Here is a 12400-nt window from a genome sequence, read left to right on the forward strand (position 1 = left end):
TCTCTCTGTCTCACACTCTGGATCTGGATCTCTTATTTACCCTATATATCTTAACTGCCCTATACCTACACCGAAATAACCTACAGTATACTGCTTTCTTCCAGATCTGACTCAAGCTTCACACGGGAGACATCGGAATCCCCCCTAACCCAGAAGACAGGTAGGGAACACCTCCGATCCAATGTATAACATTGCGGGAATGAGGTACCTGGACATTGAGGGACTGCGGATCAGATAAGATCCCAAATGGGATTGCTGCTTTAAATATTGGGAAGTGGGGGCATCCAGACACTGGTTAAGGGGTGCAGGAAACTAGTCATTCACATCTGGCTTTTTTTTCTAAATCCGACATTTACACACACACACACACGCGCGCGCGCGCGTAACCAGGACTAATTGTAGTATAATGTAATACAATAAATAAACTTATGTCAAAAACGAATGTTCTTACTAGGAATTTATTTTATTTATGTATTTTTTTAAAGCGGGACTAGGGGCGGGGTTGGGGGCGGGTTTAGGGGCGGGACTAGGGGTGGGGTTGGGGGCGGGACTTGGTGGCAAGTTGATTTTTTTGGTTCGGCGAGTAGATTTTTGTGTGTAAATATATACAGTGCTTGCCAAATCACCCAAATATATATATATACAGTATATAGATATAGATATAGATAGTATATTAATTTCAATGGTTGTGGTGTTGTTGTTGATAACAAGCACTATATTCACATTTGAACATATATTAAAACAATTCCTGCACATTATTGAGTAAAGATTATTTTGTTCAACAATGAAAGGTACTGTATATGATTTATGAAAGTTATGAAAAGCAAGTTACTTTAGTTGTAAGTAGTTAGAATTTGGAAGCTGTGTGTATGTCTCGCTGCAACGCGTCAGGGTAATTAGTGAGTTAGTCCCTCCCCTTTTTCATGCTCGGCTTATGCATTAATAATGGTGGATACCACCAATGGCAGGTTGTGTGTTTCTCACTGCAACGTGTCAGCAGGAGCAATAACGGCTGCTACATCAGTATATCCATCAAACTGCTTGTTAAAAATTGACATTTCCGAATAACACGTTAGATTGATAGCTCAAAACATATTGAAAGAATCAAGGCTTAGGTTTTACAGTTTTGCTTAAAGCTTTAACAGCAACTGCATATTGAAATCTATGCTGTGGAATTCAGCCAGTTTTCCTAATTTGTTACATAACCCAGCAGTCCCCGGTTTTTTTTTTTTATAAACTGAAAAAAGATGCTCTAATGATGGATGAAATGTTACATTTACATACATTTGCAAGTCTGGCCTCATTAGATATATTATTTAAATATATACTTTTTTGAACATTTAAATAAATGTAAGCAATAAAAGAGCTTTCACAACCAACTTTAATGAACATAATGTATTAACATAAATTAAAGTGTTAATACTGTATATAATGTAACGGGTATTCTCCCCCGCCCCCCCCAATCACAGATATAGTGTGGGATGAAAGGGAACATACAACGTTACCAGGTGTGGTGCTTTACCTGTTGGCTCGCAGGAGGGCTGAGCTTCCGCCACGGGGAACCTGGGGCAATTATACTAGGAGTAATCACTTACATCGGTGCAGCGCCTCCACCTGCGATGGCTCCCACCAGAGGGGGAGTGGTTCCTCGCAGGACAATCACAATAATCACATACACGGTGAGGTATAATAACTAATACCATTTACTAACATGCCATACAACATCTCACATCAATACCATAACAACAGGTGTCCCTCTTTAAAGGAGACACTAATCACGGCGTCTCTCAAGACGCTACCGCTATCTTGCGCCACAGCGGACGCCAACACTTTATGCGCCACGGCAGACGCCAACACTTTATACGCCACGGCAGACGCCAATACTTTAGGTGCCACGGCGGATGCCCTTCCCACGGAAGGATCCCACCCCGTGTCCAGTAATCCCACTGTCACACACTACCAAGTCATGTACATGTGTGACTGCGCAGTCACTATGTCTGATGATAGGCCTTGTCGGTGCACTTTATAACGGTACCTGCCCTGGCTCCAGCCACGGGTGCTGCTTTACCACTGGGGTTGGATCTGCCGGGATATCCTCCTATGCGTGGGGTGAATTCCGGCGTGGATAATATCACCGCAGCTCCGCACCGTCTGTACCTTGCGAGGATCTGTCTGCTGCCAGCAGGCTGCAGTCACTGCTTGCTTGGCCCCCGCGAAGATAGTCCAGCTCTCTTTAATGCTTGGGCTTGAGTCCAAGCCTCGTGGCGGGAAGCGCAGCGTCCGCTGTGTCCCTAACTAGCAAATAGCTAAAGGTGGCAGGGTCCCTAATCTAGGGTCTGTCCCTACAACACTCCACTAGGGTGACACAGGGCTATCTGGGGCCTAGGGGAATTGCTGGCCTAGTGAAGGGAGTCACTGACTCCTGCACCCTACCTCCTTCCCCTAGCTGCTCCGGTCACCACCCTCTCTCACCAAAAACCCCGCAAATTGTATCTCTTGTTGCAAGCAGTGAGCTCCTGCAGCCCTATTGGCTCCCTGGCGTTATGGCGCCGCTCCAGAGGCTCATGGGACCTGAAGTCGCCTTACAGAGCCCTCCTCTCATTGGTGGCCTTTTGCGCGCTTGTCCCGCGCATACGCGATCTGCATCAGGGCCTCCCGTCGCATCGACAGTCTGCGCATGCGCGAAGAACTGTCATGGCGGCGCCGTGCACTGGGAACCGCCGGCGCGCCTCGCAACCCGACCGCGGCCCTAGCAACCGGCCGCATGCGTCTCCGGCAACCGACCGCAGCATGGAGAGAATGCGTCACGCGCGCACATGCCCACGCACCTCTCCACGATTGGCCGCCTGGTGAGTACCCAGAGGGGGGGCCCACATACAGAAGGGGGACCTGGCTACAATAACATACATGCCTGCTATGGATATTTTGCCTACTGTAAATCTCTATTACTTAAAACAATCACAATACCATTGGCCGTCCTGAGCCTGCAATGTTATTAACCCTCTATTTCAGTGGTAGGCGATATGATATACCTTAAGGGCTGCATGTGTGGCCCTTAAAAAACCACACCTTAAACCTTATACCATATACTGAATATATAGTGTGTGTGTGTGTGTGTGTGTGTGTGTGTGTGTGTGTGTGTGTGTGTGTGTGTGTGTGTGTGTGTGTGTGTGTGTGTGTGTGTGTGTGTGTGTGTGTGTGTGTGTGTGTGTGTGTGTGTGTGTGTGTGTGTGTGTGTGTGTGTGTGTGTATATAATTTATGTTTATATATATATATATAGAGAGAGAGAGAGAGAGAGAGAGAGAGAGAGAGAGAGACTTCTTCTCTGATGCATATATATATATATATATATATATATATATGTGTGTGTGTGTATATATATGTGTATATATTTATATACAGTATATGTGTATATATATATATATATATATATATATATATATATATATATATATATATATATCCAGATTTATTCAATAGTCATAGTCCTTGGTCCAATTGCTTCTCTTTTTATTTCTCTTTCTCATGTTTTAGGCCTCTTTGATATATCGTACTTGAGTGTATATGCGCGCACATTTCAGGTTATTATATGTTTATATGTTTTTTAGATATAGAAAATGTTTTATTTTAATTTTTATCTTTATTTTAAATTTATATATTTTTTATTTTTTATTAATTAATTTTCAAAAATATGAATAATAATGCTTTATATGTGTGCGCCTGTATGCGATATATATGTGTGTATTCATGTGACTCATGAGAACTAATTGGTTGTTAAGTTTGAATATTATTTGCCATATGATTAGTCATTCATTCATTCTTTACGGATTCATTTGAGGATTATATGCATTGTCCAATATGTATATATGTGGTTATATTCATCTTATATAATTATTCTTTTTTATATATATGGTAATCCTTATGATTCATTATTTGTAAATTAATACTAGGTATTTGCATTGATTAGTTTAAATGGTATTATATACCATGAATATGTTTCCTTACCACATATCTCTATATGTCTGATGACATAGGTGTTATCAGTTGTTTATTGATGGTCTTATTTTTATTTTTATTAATCTTAGTGTTTTCCTTATTTATATTTATTTTTATCTTTTTGGCCCTTCTAAGGCTATATGTTTATGATTATTCTTCCCGTATGTGTTCCCCTTTTCGTATCTTTATTGTTCATTTCCCTATCCCTATTGTTTATTTTTGTGCCAGTCATTATCATTTAAATCTATTCCTTTATGGGACTGCTGGTCTCGTTTAGCAATTAACAGGTTAAAACGTTTATGTCATTTCTATCACAGGTTGTCAAGCAACCACTGGCTATAAATAAGAGGAGCTGTGTCCACTCAGTATCAGCCCTTTGAGAAAGTCGCCCTGTGGTGACGAAACGCATCAGGGAATCCTATTGCGTCATCACAACGTTGCGCGTGTGCACGAGGCAGTACAGAAGCGCGAGATTCACTCTGTAGCCATCCAAGTGGAAGAGGCAATTCACGGAATCATAAGGACTGCATTTTTCTCGGCGAACTACACCACTGGCCTCCTGTGAACATTACCATCTCCACACAGCCCTCAGGGAGCCAAGATCTGTGGACGTTTGCAGTGTAAAGACCGGATGGTGGTGAATTATTCACACAATGTTTTAATTGAATTTTACTCTTGTGAGTGTATTTCTTTCCCCCCCCCCCCTTTCCTTCCCCTTTTAATATTAAATCAACAGTATTATGCTATGGGGCGTGCGCTCTCTCTTCTTTCTTTTTTCTAGGTATCTTGGATGTGGTTCATCCAATTTGAGAGCAGCCGAAGACCCCCACAACAGCATCAATTATCTACAATTTTTCATGGACTGATCTAAAAAGGACTGGTTGGGCTCTTTTCCTTTTCTTTTTACACTTTTTTGCACTTTTCACTTTTTTATATATATTCTGTGGTGTATTGTGTTATGTATTTTTGTTGATAATTTATATATATTTTTTAGAAATAGATACACCTGCACTTATTACACAGCTCAGTTTATTCAAATTAATTAACACTGTAGTCACTTTTAAGTATATCACTATCAATACTTTGGCGCTACATTCTTTGTTCCCATATATATATATATATATTATATATATATATATAATATATATATATTATATATATATATATATATATATATATATATATATATATATATATATATATATATATATATATATATATATAATATATATATATAAAAAAACAAAAATTGTGGCGCCAAAATGATATTCTATTGCTATGTGTTATAAACTGTAGTGCTAGTATATTATGAAAAAAAAAAAATGTATAAGATTCCTAAATGTGTTTAAAAATCAAAATGTACATGTGTGATACAACTATTAAATACAGCTAAACCCCGTTATAACGCGCCTCGTTATACCGCGATTCGGTTATAACGCGGTTTTCCCGTGGCTCCCGTTTTAAAAAAAAAAAAAAAAAACTGAGAAGCGCGATTACGTCACGAAGACGCTGCGCATGCGCATGAGGCCATACCAAGCGCGGGAAGATAACAGCGGCCATTCGGAGTGGAGAGCTGAATTCGAACAGCATACAGATGGTACAACGGCGTCCTTATCCGGTTGGCGGTGATCTGGACCAGCTTTCGGGAAGTGACCTTGCCCAGCAGTACCGGATGGTGGTGAATTTATTCACAAACTGCATTTTAAAACTTTTTATCCTGTGAGTGCGATTCCCCCCCCCCCCCCCCTTCCATCCCTTCCCTTTTTTTATAATAAATTACGCAGTATTATGCTATGGGGCGTGCGCTCTCTCTCTTTTTCTGTTTTTATATATATATATATATATATATATATATATATATGGGTGAAAAGAGAAAAAAAAGGTAACCCGTATGGGAGCACTCAGGTATGCAGATTAAATATATTATTTTATTATTTGACACAATGCAAAAAGAATTCGTAAACAGTACATGATTAAAAACACTTAAAAAAGGCTAAGACCCCTGTCACGGGTACTACCCAAAAACACATGGGCAAAGCCAGGGAATGACTCAAGTTGTCAACCCTCAACATGAGCATGGATAGTGACTCAGGAGACACATAAATTGACCAAATAAATCACAACAGGTTAATGGGTTCACAGGCACCTATACAAAGCTAAGGATAATACGTACTAAACACCAATAGAGTGACTAGTCAAAGCATAGCTGACAATCTCAAACCAACATGAAATATGTAAACCAATACCAACAGCACAAATTAATCACTTGAAGGGAAAGGTAACATGATGGGATAAAGTCACTAGATGTTTAGAACAATGAAGTGTGTGAGTAGCATGTATGGAAAATAGCCTAATGAACACCTATTGAATAACCTTGTGTGTGTTGTAAGTGTGGGAGTGGGGGTGCTAGGCAGGACCCCTGACAGATGTTCACGTAACTATGCTACCCAGCACTGGTGCAACTAATTTCTGGACTGTGACTCTCTATTTTTACATGATAGACACTTACAACACACACAAGGTTTTCACCCGTACTATATACAACCCGTGAGCACCGCCAATCTTTACTTATGACAAGTTATTTTTTGGCTTATGGTGGCATTAATACTTTAAAAGTAGATGCAAGGTTTTTCCCTACCTTCCCCCTTTTCCCCCTTTATTTGAATATATATATATATATATATATGAAAAGAAATAAAAGACAGCGCCTTTTCTCAACCACGCCCAAACCACTGTGGCCCTAATACAAATCAGCAAGGTGATACCCAGCACAGATGACTAGTACAAAAATAGCATAAAATTGCAAATAGTAAAAATGTTTGTGGTTAGGAACTATTGATTGGGACTAGTACCCTGTAAATTTTACTACTATATATGAGTAAAAATTGCGTGAAAAAATATATAATGTATTGTGTAAAAAAGTGTGTGTGTGTTTAATAATAAATAAATCTATATTATAAACTAATAATATGTGTGTAGTAAATAAATGGACCAAAAAATGTTGTAAAAAATATGAAATAACAAAATAGAAAAAATAGAAAAAATGCTAAAAAAAAATGGGTATTGTGATAAATTGAAAATGAATATAAAAATAAAAATAAAAATAATGAAATATGAAAAAATAAAACAATACTTAAGTCCACATTAGTCCTTGGTATTGACAAATAAAAGGTCCAGGCAGCTTCTTCATGGGATCACCAACCTCCCAACAAACCTATAGAAAAGAGAAGAAAAAAGCACCCGATCCTTGTATAAAATCAGATATATAAGGTTTAATAATCCATGGACAAGACAAATGCACACTCACACTTTGTCAGAATAAAAAAGGCATGTTATGGGACCAGCCCATGCACCAGATGAACGTGGGGTATCACCGTCGTCCTCCGTTTTGGATGCGGTGAAAATCTTTGCAAATAGGTGTTGCTACAGCTGTGTTTGTTGGAAAAAGGGTTTTAAACCTTCACAACCGGAACACCTCTGTTGGCTGCGGCCACCGTTTGCTTCTTACAGCTCCAGGACCAAGGGAATCCTTCACACACGTCCTCTCTCTTTGCTCTGGCGTCTGAACTGGTCACCTTCCGTAGTTCCTATGCCACGTGACCCTACGTGTTTCTTCCGGCTCAGCGGATTTCATCAGGGGATGAACTCCAATTGAAAAGACTGATATTTTATAGTCCCATAGTCCAATCACATATAGAGGTGGGTACGATTCAATTGGAGAGTTAAAATAGGTCATCTGTGCTGGAAATAAGTGATCAATGCACGAACAAATATATAATATATACTTAATAGAAAAATGAGGACAACACTGAGAAAAATATACAATTACAAAAATACATACTTAAATCATGACGAATATAATAAGAAAAAGATATAACATATAAATACTATAGGAATAAAGGAACATAAAATAAAATAACATTAATTATATAATTAATACCAATGTATGGATAAATTGAAATCTCATTGCATATAAGAATGTAAACATGATATAGATGGATGCAGAACAGAACCACCTGTGGCTCGTAAAATGAGCATAATTTGCCATGATGTATCTCAGCACTAGCTATGTCACTATTGTTGATATAATTAGAAGCTGTGATTCTTATTGAGATTTTGCTGTTTAACCAAACAAATGACTATTCAATGAAATAATATATATGATAAATAATTAATTAATGAAAAATAAAAATAAATAAACATGATATATGAATGTATATACAAAACAAGCTTGAATTGATCACCAAGAGTCCAAAATAAATTTAGCTCTATGTGATTTAAAAAAGGAAGAATTGAAACTGGATTGAATAAATAAAATCGTGTTTGATTGAAAAAATGTGTAAAAAATATAAAAAATATTATATATGAAATATATAAATCTATCTATGTTGATTGATGCTAAAAATAATGATGATATAGGACTAAAATGGTTTTTGTGTACTATCATGAATGAATAAATTTTGATTAAAAAATATTTTTTTTGAAATCTATATGATGCAAGGATAAACATATATCATCACCTTACTCTACATGAAAGATGAAAGTGGTTGGATAATATATAGCTGAATATATAAAACCAGATCTGCTAATTTGCCAAATAGAGTTTACCAATTGACTTGTGTATTGCCAAAAGGAATTTTTTGTTGTTTTTGGGTGCTACAAAAGAAAAGACAATGACATGTAATTGTGGTATACCAAAACCTCAAATACAGACTTCGCAGGAAAGGGGGATAAAACTAAATAAATCGAGCTGCTATTGCTGTAGATCTAATATGAAGAAGTAATTTTAAAGAGCCAGCAATCCAATAAACTAGACGTGTTGATAAAGTGTTGTGTGTACCTTAAATAAAAAATCATACTAATGTGTACAGTCAATATGTGAATAAAGATGTGATTGTGATTTAAATTTATTGTTAATAAATGACAAGTGTAAATGTTGATGAAATTAAATTAAAATATTTCTAATTTACGTGATAAACCTAATTAGTTAAAATATGTGTATGGTGTAATGTGTTATAAACAATCATGAATATATCCGACCAAGGGACCCCCACTGAGCTTGCCGTCTAGGGGACAGAGCTACACACGTTCAACCCAGACCTCTGACATATCTATGATATATATGTTGGATACATTGAGTCCGGGAGTATGTGCTAAATTATACTGTAATTTGTAAATTATACTGTAGCAGTTGAGCTCCCATCCTCATTGGGTTAGGAAGCAAGAAGCTCAGCTCCTCCCGGCTGGGAGTGAGACATGCAGTCAGTCTCTCATGGCCTGGATGAGCAAGAGAGATTTTAGGCCTCAAGCCTACCAGAGAGCCAAGGCAAAAATCAGAGGTCTGGGGACCCAGATCAATCCTCATGCATACACTGTACTTCTAGCAGTGGCTGCAACCAATATATCATCCCTTTTTATATACCCATGCCTGAGCTCTCAGTCTATTGGGTAGGGGTATGGATGGAATCTGCCTTGTGGGGGACTGACTCTGGAAATCCTGGAGCCCACTGGAGCTGAAGGCGCTGACACCCCGAGTGAACATTGAAGATCTACAGAAGCCTGTCCTGTTCCCCACACCATCGCGGACCACTAAGCTCTCTGGACCCTCACAGGTATGCATACACCACAAACAGCAGTAACCAGTAGTACATCTTCCAGAGAGGGGGTAAACTGTGTTACATAAGGGAACAGGAAGAAGCTACAATCCACACCAGCAACATCTCCACTCCCTCTGCACCAGCGAGAGAGCATTTGGGAGCCACAGGTAAGGCCCCAGAGGGCTGCATGTTGCTCACCAATGACCTATTTTATTATTATTCTCCTTCAAACAGCAATACTTCCTAACTAATGCCTCTTTTTTTCAGAGGAATGGAACCAGGGAGTTCTCCCCAGTTGAACCGCACTATTTTCAGCATTGGTTGCTCCCCGGTTCCTAGGATGCTTACCAGTGAAGTTAGTGGTATTACTGTTTGGTTTTTAAAGGGAAAATAAATACTAGTCCAATGATGTTGCAGCTTCCTATTGGCCTGAGATTTGGTATCCATTTTGTTTCCACTGGATGTAGATTTTAATAGTGTAACATCACTGGTAAGTGTCGTGGGGCAAATATGTGTGTTAACAGGAGCTAAAAATAGCATAGTTCAGCTTTGGGGGAGGTGCCAGTTCCCAAACTGTAAAAAGAAAAAAAAAGGGGGGGGGGGGAATAAATACAATTATGAGTTGGGGGAATTGCTGCTTTCAATCCATAAGAATAAAAGAGAAATAACACAAAGGAATTAGATCATACTCTAAATAAAACTGCCACATTTCAGGAAGGCACCAGTTTTTGTTAGTTAGTAATATATCAGAGGTAGATTAGGAAACTGTTCTAAAAGTGTGATCGCTGAAGCGTTAGTCTAAAGAAAACATCATTTTAGGGATGTTAATACTTTTTTAGATGTCTCCTCTCATTTTTGATCTACTCATTTATCTATAGAGACCTGAGTAGACTAGGACATAGGATATTTCAGTAATAATAAATATGAAATATTAAAGTACTGGACCTCCCTATTTGATGTTGGAAAGCTTTTCATTTTTTGGCCAAAGCAGAAGTAAGAAAAAAAAGCATTTTTTATTAATGTATTTCGTGAAACACTTCAATACCCCTTTTAGATACAACCGTTGAGGGTCCCCTCCAACAGTGCTCGCTGTGATGGGAGGGGGTAACCAGGCTATCTAATAAAAATTAAGCCTTCTGGTTACCCTGAACCCGTAGGGTCCCTGGTACATCCATAACCAGGGATCAGGAATGATACATGTTGGAAAATAAAATGACCCTGTTTTTCCTATTTCATATTCCCTGTACCCCAGACTCATGAAACTTTCTGTGTGTGAGTTTTAGGTGGGATATTTGGATAAGAATGCAATTCTTTTGTTTGCAGGAGTTCGAGAACTGGGGCTACCGGTAGTACCTTAATTCTACCTGACGTGCAGGCATGATTTGCCGGTACGCGAGTAGAATTACACCAGGGCTGCCCTGTGTCCCCCAGACTCCTGCTTTTTGAGCCACGATATCCCAGTACTATATCCAGCACACCATGAGTCTCCCCAAGGTCCCCATGTATTAAAATATGTGTTTCAATGTTTTATACATTTATTATACTGCTCTATGTAGCTTGCCCAGGCGACCAGTTACGGTGCCAGCAAGTCTACATAGAGTCCGTAGTTCAAAGGGGAGAGGATGTCCAGATGTGTGAAATTACTTGGTGAGTGAGAAAAGGCGAATGGCCAGGTCCTGACTATAAAGGGACACCCTTTTGTCAGTGCCAGACCTGATGGAGCTGGCCTGCAGGAGGCAATGAGTTAGCCAGAGAGAATGCAGCCATATAGTCTGATCCTCTTGGCTAAAATCATATTTCTTGCTCACCCGGCTTTCGAGCCTCTGTGGCACACCTACTCCTCTGACGTCAGCCAAGGGTTGAGCCCCTCTTTCTATCAGCTGGTGGGGAGGGATTCCCCTTCTTTGATTTGCTGCTCCTTCCCCCCTCCGTTCTTGGGATAGCCCAGCGGAGTGTATGAAAAGTGCTGACCAGGAGAGAGAGGAGCTCAACCAATCGGGACTAGATGGAGCTACGGCGGGCTTTTCAAAGTTGCTCTGTTCAAAATAACAAAGCGACTGACTTCGTTTTGAAGCCTGAAAAGCTTGCCTCGCAGAGACTAAGTCCTGTCTTTTGAGGCCAAGTTCTCAAAATCAAACTAGCAGTCGCGGTCATGATTTTCTGCCGGAATTGGTTCCATGGGATTCAGGACTAGTTCGCCGGTCAGGATTTTCTGCTGGATTTCGGTCCAGGATGTACGGAACAAGGTTCTGTTCAGGGTAAGCCCATGCATGCGGGCACCCTACACCTAGGAAAGGTAAATCTCAGACCCCAGTAAGTGTGTATATTTTTGTATTTCTGTGTGTTTCCGAGGTCTTCTTCAAATAAATCTCATTTTATTTTGCTGCCTTGTTTTGTCTATTGACTGATCCCTTAAATATAAATGGTGCTAAGAGTCCGGGTCTACCGTGACATCCGCTCCTCCATGTAGCTTCCTGGTGGTGATCAGCTGGGCCTTCCAGCACAATGTCCTGTCCTCCCTCCAGTGAACACCTGCTCTCTCTCAGAGAAGAATAGACTTGCCCTGGGTAACACTCAAGCAAGCCTAGAGTCATTCAGGCTCATGCAGATCACCCTTACATGTGCCCTGCCAACTCCTCCTAAAGGCTCCTCACTCCTAAGTCCCAGGTCTTCCACAGCCTTGTTATTGGCTGGTCCAATATCCATTATAAGTAACATGTCCATGGCACACTAGAGATTAACCTGAAATGGGGCAGTGTGTGTGTTGCTTGAATCACACAGGGGGTTATAGAAATAAAGATACATA

This window comes from Ascaphus truei, chromosome 2 (genome assembly GCF_040206685.1).
Source record: "Ascaphus truei isolate aAscTru1 chromosome 2, aAscTru1.hap1, whole genome shotgun sequence".
NCBI lineage: Eukaryota > Metazoa > Chordata > Amphibia > Anura > Ascaphidae > Ascaphus > Ascaphus truei.